The 15,242-nt window shown below is 39.2% G+C and overlaps 2 long non-coding RNA genes across 2 annotated transcripts; both read right to left on the bottom strand.

Annotated features, from left to right (window-relative positions):
- Window positions 1-9,319: 9,319 nt before the first annotated feature.
- Window positions 9,320-10,191, bottom strand: LOC124325953. The gene is made up of 2 exons (XR_006915466.1): window positions 9,722-10,191; window positions 9,320-9,635 (listed from the first exon to the last, which is right to left on the bottom strand). It is a non-coding gene; the product is annotated as an uncharacterized LOC124325953 (long non-coding RNA).
- Window positions 10,192-14,070: 3,879 nt separating this feature from the next.
- LOC124325978 lies at window positions 14,071-14,642 on the bottom strand. The gene is made up of 2 exons (XR_006915480.1): window positions 14,541-14,642; window positions 14,071-14,476 (listed from the first exon to the last, which is right to left on the bottom strand). It is a non-coding gene; the product is annotated as an uncharacterized LOC124325978 (long non-coding RNA).
- Between the last annotated feature and the right edge of the window lie 600 nt (window positions 14,643-15,242).

Below are 15,242 nucleotides of genomic sequence, written 5' to 3'. Positions count from 1 at the left end.
ATTGCGCCTTTTCAGCCTAATTATCCAAGATCAGGAGTGCATTCTTCCGACATCGACATTCCCAATTATCTCTGAGGCGCTTGCGCGACAAGCGAAGTTAATAAAAAATCCCCAGACGAAGAGACAGTATCAGACAAAGTATTCTGCAACAATATCGACAGATTCGACTCGTTCGCTGCACGAACAGAGAGCAGAAATCCCAATACAGATAGAGACTTTGTTGAAAGAAATTGCAACGTCGATCAAACAAATAGACCAACAGAGCCCAGTAAAACTAGTATAAAAAATACAAGTTACGGGGGGAAGAAAGAATCAATAAACGGAAATATAACAAGGAGAAAATGGCTGCCGATTCCACTCGCCCAAAACCCAGTTTTTTCGAGCAACATCGAACAGTCGATGAACCTCCCCGTAGGGCTAGAAAGGAAGGAGACTATGACAGAAGAAGCGACGAAAGAAATCCCAGCGGATGGGCAGGTAGAGGAAGTAATGATTATAGACCAAGAGAGTCAGACACACAATCATCTGATACCGACGAATCAACCTTTTTCGTTGAATATCAGCCATCTCGTGACACTATTAAAAGCCTCAAACCAAAAGGCAATAATAATTCTTCTTCAATAAGAAGCCCTTCTCCCAAAAAAGCTAGTAGTCCCAATAGACCAAGCCAAAATTTTTTGGATACTCATGAAGGAAGAGCCGCTATGACCATGTTGAATCAGATTCAAAATTATACTGGAAGTCCAGCTGCTCATTTTTATCGCTGGATTAAATTATTTGACAACGTAGTCGCAATGTCAAATTTGAATAACGCAGATATAGTCAATATGCTATCGACTAAAATGTCAGGAGAAGCATACGACCTATTACAGAATATAATGGAAAGTGGCAACCAAGAATATAATAGTATCAAATCCCTTTTCCAAGAAAAATTTCATGGCGACGAAGATTCCGACTATTATCAGAATAAATTCGATGAAATACAAAGAAAATATTTTAAACTACGCGTTTCGTTTAAAAACAATATATTAGCGCGCTTATCCTTCAAACAAACTTGAGTCGGCGGAAGAAAAAGCGACTCAGCTACGTTTTCTCTGTCAGAAATTCTTGCAAGGCCTAGAGCATGAGCTACAACATATTGTACGCTACAAAAAAGTCTTTTATTTTGGGGAGTTTGTAGCAGTAACTCAGAAATATGCGAAAAGAGTACAGTTAGACCAAAACAACAAAGATCAAAAAGTATTTGTCAATGCAGTAGAAGCTAACGATCAGAAAGACTCTCTCATAGTTCAGGCAATAGAAAAACAAAACGAAACAATTTTTGCCATTGCAACCAGTCTTAAAATGGGAAATAAGCCTGCGGAGGCCAATGTATATAATAATTCGGCCCAAAATTCAAATTTTGATAATCGATTAGACCGATTAAATGAATCGATCATTAAACTTGGAGGCCTAATGCAAGCAAACATGGAAACAAATAATTCTCTTAATCAGAGTAGCGTTGGGCAATCTAATCAGCAAAATCATCAAAGCTCCGCCCCAAGAAATAATTTTAATAAGCAACGGCAAAACACTAGATTTCAACAACCCGTCGGAAGGGAAACATATGTTTTTGACAGTCTGCCTTCCCATTATCCAAATCCAAATCTTCCACCGTTAGACTTTTCCCTCCAACCCCCAGTTCCGCAGTTGCCGCAGCCCCCCGCACTTTCCCTCAGGCTATTCAGCAGCCACCCCAGCAGACGAATCAACGGTTTCAGCAACCGTATCATCCTTTTCAACCTCCCCAACCAACGTTTCAGCAACCAATTCGCCCACAGCACAGTGGAATGAAATGTACAAACTGCGGGTTGACAAATCATAACATAGAAACATGCTACCGCAATCAACGGCAGGCCTTAGATGCAAACGTTTGCTTTTATTGTAAGAATACTGGTCACAGGGCTAATGGATGTCCGAACAGACCAAATATTATTCTACCGGCGCCGCCTGGGTTTTTACAAACTCAGGGAAACGCGTTAGGGCCGACTGTAATAGCGCAGTCGAAATTAGGCCACAATTTTCCCAAAAACCTAGACTAATGGCACAAGTTACCGCTTTCAGCAAAAATTCAGCACCCAGTATTTCTATAAAAAATTTTATTATACGTTTAAAGCTTGTTTGACCATATAAATGCTCCATATAAATGTATTCAATAAAATTGTTTCGGACCAAATTAATTGCTCTGAATCAGGTGCGATGTCGCCCCAACAATTAATTTGCTCCGAATCTGATGTCGATTTGTTCGATATCAATAATAAGCCCTTATTAACAAAAGGGGTTATTACTTTACCAATCGTATATGGTAATCATGTATTAAATCAGGAATTTATCGTCACGAACGGTATTTCTGAGTTATGTGTAATCGGTCAAGATGCCGCCATCAATCACGAATTTGTGTTCGATGGCCGCTCAAAGACAATATTTTTAGCCCGCGATAAATCAGAGGATCATTTGATTGTTAATCAAGGTGCGTGTGTATCTGTTGAAAAATAAATATCCGAGACATTAATGACCTCAGTCGGAAATGTTAGGATAGCCCCCCTCACCTCTCAGGTGGTGGAGGCTGAGATTCAAGGGCAATCCGATGTGATAGCCCCCCTCTCAACCTTTTAATCTCTCCGAATGCACAGTTGCCGGAGGTATTTTGTATCCAAAGTTTCGTTAATAATGTTAGTATAGACGGGAAATACCTCATAGAGCTGGAAAATAAAAATAATCGATCGATTCCATTGCCAAGGAAATTTATTCTTGGAACTATTGAGTTCTCTTGTCCAATGGTGGGGAAAGTCTCCACCAGCTGGCAATCAGCTGATGCCGAGCAAGAGAATGATATTATAATTGGAGAATCAAAGACTGATCCAGATGTAGATGCATAAAAAACCTATTGCTGAATTATTGCGCGATTTTCCGAAACTTTTTGCGACGAAAAATTCTGAACTTGGTAGTACTGGGTTGATAAAACATTCAATTGACACCCAAGGGAAAGGGCCTATTCGACTTCGTCCCTATTGGACGGGGAGGAAACAGAAGGAGAAGCTAGAGAGACAAATTAAAGAAATGATGGCTACGAATGTTATTGAACACTCCACCTCCCCGTGGGCGGCGCCAGTTATTTTAGTTGAAAAGAAAAGTGGAGAACTTTTCTCTTTTCTCGATTTTGCATAGATCATCGTAAATTAAATAGCTTAACAAAAAAAGATTCTTTTCTTCTATCGACAGTACGTTGGATAGACTTTATGGGAAACAATTTTTCACTACACTTGACCTTGCCTCAGGGTATTGGCAGATTGAGTTAGATGACCCGTCGAAAGAAAAAACTGCTTTTATCGTAGAAAACAACCTTTATGAATTTATTAGAATGCCTTTCGGGCTTTGTAATGCGCCAGCCACCTTTCAAAGAGTAATGAATTATATTCTGAGAGACGTCTCGGGAGTTAAAGCTTTAGTCTATTTGGATGACGTCATTATTTATTCCGATACGTTCGAAAGCCATATTGAAGATATTAGAGAAGTTTTTACATTAATACAAAATGCGGGATTTAAATTAAAATTAAAGAAATGTCAATTTATAAAAAAATCTGTTAAATATTTGGGTCACATTATTTCACGAGATGTAATAGGCCCAGATCCAGAAAAAAATAGAAAAGATAGCTAATTATAAAACGCCGGTATCAGCCGACAAAGTACGATCGTTTTTAGGGTTTGCTGGTTATTGTAGGCGCTTTATTTCAAATTTTGGCACAATAGCATAACCTTTAACGGCAAAAAGCCACCGCGGTACTTTTTCAAAGTACCGCTTCCAACACTGCCAAAAACACATAAAGATGCGTTAAAAAATCCTTTTATTTGGGCGGATATTGACCAAAAGGCGTTCGACACGCTGCGTACTTGTCTCGTCACGCCTCCGGTTTTGGCATATCCTGATTTCAACCTTGAATTTTTATTATTTACTGATGCATGCGATTACGGAATCGGCTCAGTTCTTTCACAAATACAAGATGGTGTTGAGAAACCGATCGCTTACGTTAGTAGACAGCTAAAGCCGTCGGAGAAAAAATATGCTACAGTAGAAAAAGAAGCTTAAGCCGTCGTATTTTCCATTAAACATTTTCGTCACTACCTGCTTGACAAACCTTTTACCGCCATTAGTGACCATCGACCCTTGCAGTGGCTAGAAAATCAAAAAGACAATAATGGGAGATTGGGAAGATGGGCTATTTTGCTTGCTGGCACTAATTACAAAATAAAGTATAGGCCTGGCCGTATTCACCAAAATGCGGATTGCCTTTCACGCCTTCGCGTTTCTCATGTTCGAATAGAAAATTCAGAAATTGATATTTGGGCTAGCCAAGCAGCTGACCTTCTTTGTCAAGCAATAAATAATTATCTTGAGAATGGAGTTCTCTCGGAAAAAGACGACCAGAAACGGTCTATATGGGCGAAAGAAATTGAGCTATATTTTGTAAAGAATCGCATACTCTATCGGATCGATGAATCGACGGAAAAAAGTAGGCGAAATATTCCTTGCCAACAGGTCGTTCTTCCCCACATTCTTAGGCCTACTATTTTAAAAGAAATGCATGATAGCCCACTTTCAGGAGGTCATCTAGCATTTTTACGCACTTATTTAAAAATTAAAAATAGTTATTATTGGCCGACAATTTTGCCTGATATAAAAGAATATTGTAGAACTTGCGAAACGTGTATAGCCAACTCAAAATCTAAGCTGCGAGCTTATTTTTTTCCTCATGAGCTAGCTAAAGCTCCATTTCAGATAATTGGTATAGACTTTTTAGGCCTTATTTCGCCCATCTCGCCAAACGGCAATAACTGTATTTGTGTAATGACCGATTATTTTACTAAATTCGTGACGGCAGTCGCTTTGCCTGATCAAACGGCTCGCACAACTGCGAAATGTATAAATAAAAATATTGCTTTAATGCACGGACCACCTCTGGCGCTTGTATCCGATCGAGGCCCAAATTTCACTTCTAAATTAATGAAATATGTTTGTCAAAAGTTAAATATTTAACAACGTTTTACTACATCTTATAACCCAGCTAGTAATGGGGAAACCGAGCGTTTTAATCGTACTATGACGACAATGTTACGAAAAGAATTAGTTGACGGGCAGCATGAAAATTGGGAGGATGTGTTGGGTAAAGTATGCTTTGCATAACGTTCATCAATACATTCTTCTAAATATGAGAGCCCGTATTACATGTGTTTTGGTCGCGATATCAACTTCCCCATTAATAAAATTTTAGGAGCGGTCCCAGAACCAGTCCCCTCCTCTAATTACGTCGATTCCCTTTTGGAAAGACTCCGCTATAGTTTTCAAAGGGCGCATGAATATAATGTAAAAGCGCGGGAACGACAAAGAGAGCAGTACAATAAGTGGGCTTTACTTCATAATTAATATACAGTCTAGTAATGATATTTCAGTCGAGATAAACGACGACGTAGATATTCCTCTTTTCAATCAGGACGAAATAGAATTTGATAACCCACCCGTAAACATACCTCACTCCCGTCCCTTATCTGCCATCGTCACAATTATTAACAATAACGAAAATATTCCAAACCCTATTGAACGTCCGCGTTTACAACCGAGGTCGGCTATCAAGCCAAAATCGCGTTTAATTGCGGAAGTTTAGAAAAAAAAAGTGTATTAGAAAGATCTGTTCAGTATAGGTCCTAAAAAAATAGAATGAATATGCATACTTTTGAAAGTATGAAGTGAAAAAAAAAATTCTCTTTTCCTGTAGTCTCGGGTATTCACAGCCCAAAAAGTAGTGTTTACAGTTACAGCCACAACACACACACACAAAAAAAATCAGTCAAAAACTATTTCAACAAAAAAAAATAACTTCTAAAACACAGAAAAACTAGAACTAACTAGTACTAGAACTAACGGAATTACAAAAAAAAATCAGAAAGAAACAATCCATTGCTTGGTTGTGCTATGTACTAAACCAGTAAATTATAACTCAGTTGCTAAGTGCTTCAATCTTTGAATTTGTAAAAAAATTATTCAATTTGGTGTAGATTTGACTTGTAGCTTATCAGGTCAAAGTGAAGTGTCTAAGACCAACGGGAATAATTAAGGCTAAACAATGTATTGATAACGGACAGATCATACAATAAGGTGAACTAATAATATTAAATAGTAATAATAATAATAATAATGTACGTATTTATATGGCGCCTTTCCATTATATGCTCAAAGCGCCTTCAGTTTCCAATTTAGATGTGATTGAACACACCACAGTATATTTAACGTCATATCCTTGAAAGCAATCAAGAATCCTGTGTTATGCATGCTGCCTCAAGGGCGCTACTTACAGTTTTATGACGGGTTCAGCTGGGGTTCGAAACCAGAGCCTCATTGCCTTTTTCCAAAGTGTTGACGCTCTAGTCCACTACACCCCACATCGCCAAATAGTGAGACGATAAATAAGTGAGACAATACTACTTGTATGGAGAAAATGTGGTAGCGGGCTGAGCGGTTAGGCTTGTCAAAAAACGGCAAGTTTCGAGGTACAGTTGGAAATGGCACTTAGCTTAAATAACAGGCACTGAGCACAAGGGAAAATATAACTAATACAATACCAAAAGGAGAGTGTGACTGGAACACAATGGTAGTGTGAATGCCGTGGGAGAATGCAGTACAGAATAACATTTACATACAGTTTTTATACTAATTCTGGCTGCACGGTTAGCATAGGCCTAGAGAGGGAGTATAGGGAACAGACATGTTTAGGCCTAGAGAGGATAGTATAGGGAAACGTGACCCGACACGTTAAGACATGGTCAGAGCGAACGAGAAGGGAGGAAAATATATTTATATAGTGGCATAAAAGATAAAAGTACGCCTAAAGTTAATATAGCGAAAAGGAAAAGGGGATAGTAAAAAGGGAAAGGGATGGGGCGAGTTGGCGGCAGAGATGGGGCGAGTTGGCGGTAGATGGGGCAAGTTGGTGGCAGAGATAGGGCGAGTTGGCGGCAGATTCAAATGGTAGCAGCCTCCTCTGGTATGAGATGGAGTATAGCGGAAGCGACATCTAGTAGTCGACGTTAGAGATTGTCTTGTAGAAAGGGAAAGTAACAAGGGAAAGGGATGGGGCAAGTTGGCGGCAGAGATGGGGCAAGTTGGCGGAAGATTCAAATGGTAGCAGCCGTCTTTGGTATGAAATGGAGTATAGCGGAAGCGACATCTAGTAGTCGACGTTAGAGATTGTCTTGTAGAAAGGGAAAGTAACAGAAAAACGGGAGTCGACCGAGCGTTCTGTTACACAATTGACTGAAAGAGGATCTCTCCTTTGGATACGTTTTCCAGCAATTGCTCATCATTTCCCCGAAGATATTGGGGGCAAGGGCTGGTTTGTCCATCCGATGTCCGTTAAGAATTTCCTTTATGAGAATGTGACCGACGTCCAACCCTAATCTATACAATGACGTTACTAAACTTTATATGTCCAGGATTTTAGGCTATTATATGAAAGGATTGTAGGTATATATATCTCGACCGTCTTGTCGGATATTTCCGTTGATTTAGTCCGCTCGTGCACCGCGCGGAAGGACGACGACAAACTGGTGCGGTTGGCTGCTGAGGTTCGGATTGTTATCATCTCAGAAATAACTTAATTGACTCTGATAAGAGAAATTTCTTACATACACTTTTGACACCAGCTGCGTTTTGATATTAGCACGTCACCAATCAATAAGAAAAGAACATTTAAGATGGCTGAACTATGGATCAAATGTATTGGCCAGCAATAAATAGTTTTGATACTGTCAAACATGACAACCAGATAAAAACTATAAAATCTCAATTCCTTTTTTTGTTATTGTTGAGGGAATCAATAGCATGATACATTTTTGTGTCCATATTTTCCGTCATTTTAACTTGTTATTATATAGGACTTACATTTAATGTTGTAGATTTAGAGAAAGAAGATGATTGGCAAGTAGTTACAAAGTGCTGAGATGTTTCTTGGATGAATATTCGGATGGAACTGATTCCATTTTTTTACGGCGCAAGGAGACTGATGGACGAGTTTCTTTTCTTTTCCGCGCACGTGATTTTCACCTTTTGGCTCTAATTGGCTGATAATTTTTGCGTCTTGGCACGAAGACGAATGAGGTAGTATAGTCGCGTCTATAGGGTTTTTCCAGGTCATTCCACAGGGTTTTCACTGCGTGCTGGATGGTGCCGGGATTTTCGCCAAAATTTGCATGACCAGGTTGTGTCCACAATATTTTAAAAAACGAATTTGAGGTCCACATTTTGTTCATCTACCATCAAACCGGATACAATTACTAGTTTAGGTTTACTATTAAATATTATTGGCCTCATTACGCCAAGGAGAGAGAGAGCAGCACGAAAGACCTGACAGCACATTAGAACACAATTGTGAAAATAAAACCTGATGGCACTTCATCCAAAAATATCGTCAAATTTTGAAAGTTAGAAAAAGGAAATTGCAATAATATACTTGCGCGGGGAACCTCAGCAGGAACTGGGTTTTTCCCGAATGCCTTGCAGTAGATTTTCTATAAATCTCACAGTGGGACAACCAGGGACAAACCTTAGGCTTATTGAGCTCTCATTTTCATTTCTTATACAAAGAATTTCAATTTTTAATTATTAAGGAGGTCAATTAGGAAACACTCAAATGCGCTCAAAATGTGATAAAGTCTGCGACCCAACTATATAGCTATAGGCTGTATATATTAAATACTGACTGAGGTAATAAAAGGGAAGGTGTTTGTGATCTGACCTGGGACCACAACATTTCGTTGCCTACTATACATTGACAGCACGAGCACATATCACTGAATCAATCAAGAAAAACGTAGGCTATTGCACGTGATATCTATATGGCCTTCTGAATTTAATTAATCTTTCGTTATCGTGTTGAATTTGGATTACATATTCAACTGGCGTTTGCTGCGAACCCAAAATTCATTTTGGAATTTTAATTTTTGAAAACAGGAAAGTTATAGCGCTTAACAACGTAACAACACTTTCAAAATTTGCTATGTGTTGAGCTATGTTGTTGTTCCTATTTGGGTTCTTCAAACGATTTTTAAAGTGTCCACAACAATTTAGATCTGTAAAAATGATTACAAAGTCAGAGCTGCTGAGCATTTGTATGATGTGTATTATCAGAGTTGGAAGGTTGCATATATATCCACAATTATACAAATATTGCTCGGGTTAATTGAAACCAAAAGATTTTGATAGGACAGACTTGGATTTTCTTATGTATTCCCCATTTTTTTATTAAATTCTGCAGTTGTTTCGGATAATCTCGGTCGGATAACAAATTCGGTCCAGTTCGGTTGCATGTAAAACAAGTGATGAACTACTATTTCGGTTAGGGTGATTCTGCACCACACCTGTCGGGTGCACCGCAGTGAAGAGCAAAGAAAGGTCTGCAGCCACATCCTCCACCATCGCAACGCCAACGACAACAGTTGCCTTGGGATAAATCGCCATTTTCACAGCAGAAACATCCCTCGACGAGTCCACCGAACTCGCTGACAATTGCCAGCAGCACCAAAGACACCATCAAAATCATCAGAAGCTAAAAAGGTGCATATGCAGCAATATAAAACAAATAAACAAACATTGCAATAGAATAACTTTGGATTTGAGATAAATTGTTATTACCGATTTGGCCATTTTTTTCTGTAAGGAAGGCTAAACGAGTTCAGCTGTTCAATAAGTTGTGATAATATTGGCTGATTTTCGAGCCCTTTTTATACTAGATCCAAAACCACCTCCCCACTGGCTCTACAGCAGCATGGCTCCCCCTCTTCCTAGTTAGTCAGTAACACAAGTGCCGTAAACTGTGCCAAGCAGCACTGCAAACGGGTGCGCAAAAACTTGGGCTTTCAGCAGTGTCTTTTGCTGGGTTCTTCCTGGTCCCCAATCCGGGATTTCCCCGCAAAAACTAGTACTCCTGCTGGTATGCCTTGCGGCGAAGAAAGGTCTTTGATCTTCTAATATATAGATGTGTTTCTCCTTAAGAGATACATGGCAAAAACTGGTTGAAACTGATAATGAATAAAAGCTATTGGCTATAACCATGGACACAAATACAATCTGGTCATGCCAATTTTGTGAAAAACACGGCCCCACTGCGGAGAAAACCCTGCTGGAATAACCTGGAAAAAACATAGAAATGGACGCGATACAATCTCCTTATTCCTTTTCTCTTATATCTGTATATAGACGCATAAATTATATCAGCCCATAGCTCCAGAACGTGAAATTCACGTGCGCGGAAACGAAAAGAAAATCGTCGTCACTCAATCTCCTTTGCACCGTGTAAAAATGGAATCATTTTCATCCGAATGTTCAAACAAGAAACATCTCAACATCCACTTTTAATTTTTTGCCAATCATATTATCCTGCCTTATTGTCTGCAATAACATAAAATGTAAGTAATCAGACAATAAAGCTCTAACGATGCAATACAAGTTTCGTTTATTGCAGTTTATTTATATTTAACGATTTTATTGATTGTGAGAAGGTCTCGTCTTTTGTTTTGTCAAACCAAAAAACTCAGCGTCACCAGCACGCAGCGGGTAAAACCCTTCGGAATGACCTGGGAAAACCTATTCGTGACTACTACCTCTTCGTGTCACGACGCATACATTATCAGCCAATTAGCTCCAGAACGTGAAATTCCCGTGCGCGGAAACGAAAACAAACTATCGTCCATCAGTCGATGACGACTGTGTCCGCTGTTGACTGGAAGGTGGGCGACAACGGATTGAGTCGCTGGGACGGCAATTGTTATCATCTTATTAACGATTACGATTATATGATATACACTACTGATGTTGAGCGTTGCTCAGAACTTTGCATCGCTAATTCTGCATGCATTTACTTCTCTTATGGAGAAGACAATGGATTATCTGATGGAGATGAAAAATGTTACATGTATTACCATCCCAACGGAATCCCTAATGTCTACTCCCAGCAGGCACTAGAATGGATTTGTGGTTACATTATCGATCGTGTCGGTAATGTAACCGATAAGCCGATAAGCAGCTGATCCCAGCTGATCTATTTATAGCGCATCATGCAAAACGTCAGCGTTGTAAACGCCAGAAATCATGTTCCGAAAATATATGGACACAATAATGTAATATGTAAATGATTCCCTTAACAACAACCGACAACAACAAAAACAGAAAAGAAATTGGAATAATTTATATCCGTCGGCAAATACATTTTGATTAGAGTTCTGCCATCTTAAATATTTTTTTCTTATTCATTGATGACGTAAAAGTGATTCCCCTACATCAAACAGCTGCTGTCAAAAGTTGGTCATATCAGAGTCAATTAAGTTATTTCTGAGACAGTAATAAAATTAGAACCAGCAGCAAACAACCGGCCGCAACGGTTGTCGTCACGCAAGTCATTTATTTACCGCGAGATTAATGCAGTACCTTTTAATATAATACAGCATATAAATAATTAAAGTGAATTGCAGTTATATAATATAGGGTACTATTCTATGCATAATAACGCGATTTGATTGTGATTACAAGATGAAGGTCTCATCGTCGGTTTTTTTCGATTTTTCTCCTCATTTCAGCCGTTACGTGGATTATACTTTGTCCAACACTTGGATGGAAGGTGACGACGGTTTAAGTCGCTGGAACATGAATTGCCGCCGGTATGTTGGCGATTTTTTTTAAAGCAGGATCGATATACTTTTTTCCTCCTTTCTTTCATTCTTTCTTTCTTTCTTTGTTGTTTGTTTTACGTTCCGGGGGAAAGGTACGTTTATTGTGTGACTATTCTACGGTTTTACGTGTTGCAAGTTTTGGGGCGTATTTTTCCATTTATTTAAAAAATCGAAAATGTTAGGAAGGGACAACCAAAAATCATCGCGGAGAAAAAGAATGGCGAGTAATCCGTAAACAATACTTCAACCTGCCATAAAAACCCGAAAAATTCGGGTTTACTAGCAAATTTAAATTTACATACAGATCTCGTAGTAAAAATTCACGGATCCAAAAGCAAAGGGCTGCACACTCGACAATGATGGGGACAACCAATGACTAGTGAATAATGAAAAATGTACGTCATACCTGTTGCTGATTGCTGGTGATTCATCAATTCCTGGTGCACACTGTCGCACACTGTGCGCTTGGCAAATTTTTTTAATGAATTGAAGAGAAAAACATGGTAATGCAAATCATTTAGATAAATAAAAATCGAGAATTCCATTAATCAACGAAATTGCCAAATCAATAACATGTCTTAACTCATCATGTTTATAAAGGTAAATCTTCCTCCAAATCTCTTTTTGAGAATCGCATAGGAAAAGATGAGGATCGTGATGACTTTTCCTTCGATTGAACTCTGCGATTTTTCTCTCAACAACTTCGCCAGTCCAAAATGATCCTTTTGGGTTGCGTTCTCTCTTTCTTCGATCATTTTTTCGTATAGCGCGTTCATGTTCAAATAGTCAGCGGTGACTGACGACTCCATTTGGCCGCAGATGATTTCATCCAATTGTAAAGGTCGACACAACGGAATCATTGTGTCACCGATAAGAAGAACTTAAATACTATGAGGTGACTTTACTCACAATGTCAAAGTGAAGTGTCTAAGACCAACGGGAATAATTAAGGCTAAACAATGTATTGATAACGGACAGATCATACAATAAGGTGAACTAATAATATTAAATAGTGAGACGATAAATAAGTGAGACAATACTACTTGTATGGAGAAAATGTGGTAGCGGGCTGAGCGGTTAGGCTTGTCAAAAAACGGCAAGTTTCGAGGTACAGTTGGAAATGGCACTTAGCTTAAATAACAGGCACTGAGCACAAGGGAAAATATAACTAATACAATACCAAAAGGAGAGTGTGACTGGAACACAATGGTAGTGTGAATGCCGTGGGAGAATGCAGTACAGAATAACATTTACATACAGTTTTTATACTAATTCTGGCTGCACGGTTAGCATAGGCCTAGAGAGGGAGTATAGGGAACAGACATGTTTAGGCCTAGAGAGGATAGTATAGGGAAACGTGACCCGACACGTTAAGACATGGTCAGAGCGAACGAGAAGGGAGGAAAATATATTTATATAGTGGCATAAAAGATAAAAGTACGCCTAAAGTTAATATAGCGAAAAGGAAAAGGGGATAGTAAAAAGGGAAAGGGATGGGGCGAGTTGGCGGCAGAGATGGGGCGAGTTGGCGGTAGATGGGGCAAGTTGGTGGCAGAGATAGGGCGAGTTGGCGGCAGATTCAAATGGTAGCAGCCTCCTCTGGTATGAGATGGAGTATAGCGGAAGCGACATCTAGTAGTCGACGTTAGAGATTGTCTTGTAGAAAGGGAAAGTAACAAGGGAAAGGGATGGGGCAAGTTGGCGGCAGAGATGGGGCAAGTTGGCGGAAGATTCAAATGGTAGCAGCCGTCTTTGGTATGAAATGGAGTATAGCGGAAGCGACATCTAGTAGTCGACGTTAGAGATTGTCTTGTAGAAAGGGAAAGTAACAGAAAAACGGGAGTCGACCGAGCGTTCTGTTACACAATTGACTGAAAGAGGATCTCTCCTTTGGATACGTTTTCCAGCAATTGCTCATCATTTCCCCGAAGATATTGGGGGCAAGGGCTGGTTTGTCCATCCGATGTCCGTTAAGAATTTCCTTTATGAGAATGTGACCGACGTCCAACCCTAATCTATACAATGACGTTACTAAACTTTATATGTCCAGGATTTTAGGCTATTATATGAAAGGATTGTAGGTATATATATCTCGACCGTCTTGTCGGATATTTCCGTTGATTTAGTCCGCTCGTGCACCGCGCGGAAGGACGACGACAAACTGGTGCGGTTGGCTGCTGAGGTTCGGATTGTTATCATCTCAGAAATAACTTAATTGACTCTGATAAGAGAAATTTCTTACATACACTTTTGACACCAGCTGCATTTTGATATTAGCACGTCACCAATCAATAAGAAAAGAACATTTAAGATGGCTGAACTATGGATCAAATGTATTGGCCAGCAATAAATAGTTTTGATACTGTCAAACATGACAACCAGATGAAAACTATAAAATCTCAATTCCTTTTTTTGTTATTGTTGAGGGAATCAATAGCATGATACATATTTGTGTCCATATTTTCCGAACATGATTTTTGGCGTTTTCAAAGCCGCGGTTCTATATTTCGTTTGTATAGTTCAACTGCTTATCCGACTAAATTGAGACGACTGGGAATGTAACCACAAGTCTACCCTGCTTCATGCTCGGAAAAAAATCCTCTGAAATCGCTAAACATGAAACAGTATCCATTTCCATGAGCAAAATGAGTGCATTGAAAATTGGCGTAGCAAATTCCTCCGCATTTCTCACCGGTACTGGGCATGTAACCGATGTTTTCGCCTGAATAATAACAATTATAACATTTTTTTACAGTCATTTTAACTTTTTATTATATAGGACTTACATTTAATGTTGTAGATTTAGAGAAAGAAGATGATTGGCAAGTAGTTACAAAGTGCTGAGATGTTTCTTGGATGAATATTCGGATGGAAATGATTCCATTTTTTTACGGCGTAAGGAGACTGATGGACGAGTTTCTTTTCTTTTCCGCGCACGTGATTTTCACCTTTTGGCTCTAATTGGCTGATAATTTTTGCGTTTTTGCACGAAGACGAATGAGGTAGTATAGTCGCGTCTATAGGGTTTTTCCAGGTCATTCCACAGGGTTTTCACTGCGTGCTGGATGGTGCCGGGATTTTCGCCAAAATTTGCATGACCAGGTTGTGTCCACAATATTTTAAAAAACGAATTTGAGGTCCACATTTTGTTCATCTACCATCAAACCGGATACAATTACTAGTTTAGGTTAATTTTACTATTAAATATTATTGGCCTCATTACGCCAAGGAGAGAGAGAGCAGCACGAAAGACCTGACAGCACATTAGAACACAATTGTGAAAATAAAACCTGATGGCACTTCATCCAAAAATATCGTCAAATTTTGAAAGTTAGAGAAAGGAAATTGCAATAATATACTTGCGCGGGGAACCTCAGCAGGAACTGGGTTTTTCCCGAATGCCTTGCAGTAGATTTTCTATAAATCTCACATTGGGACAACCAGGGACAAACCTTAGGCTTATTGAGCTCTCATTTTCATTTCTTATA

The sequence above is a fragment of the Daphnia pulicaria genome, chromosome 1, assembly GCF_021234035.1.
Source record: "Daphnia pulicaria isolate SC F1-1A chromosome 1, SC_F0-13Bv2, whole genome shotgun sequence".
In the NCBI taxonomy this organism is placed as follows: domain Eukaryota; kingdom Metazoa; phylum Arthropoda; class Branchiopoda; order Diplostraca; family Daphniidae; genus Daphnia; species Daphnia pulicaria.
Note: the sequence above shows the minus strand (reverse complement) of the source record. Positions and strands in the feature narration are given on the sequence as shown.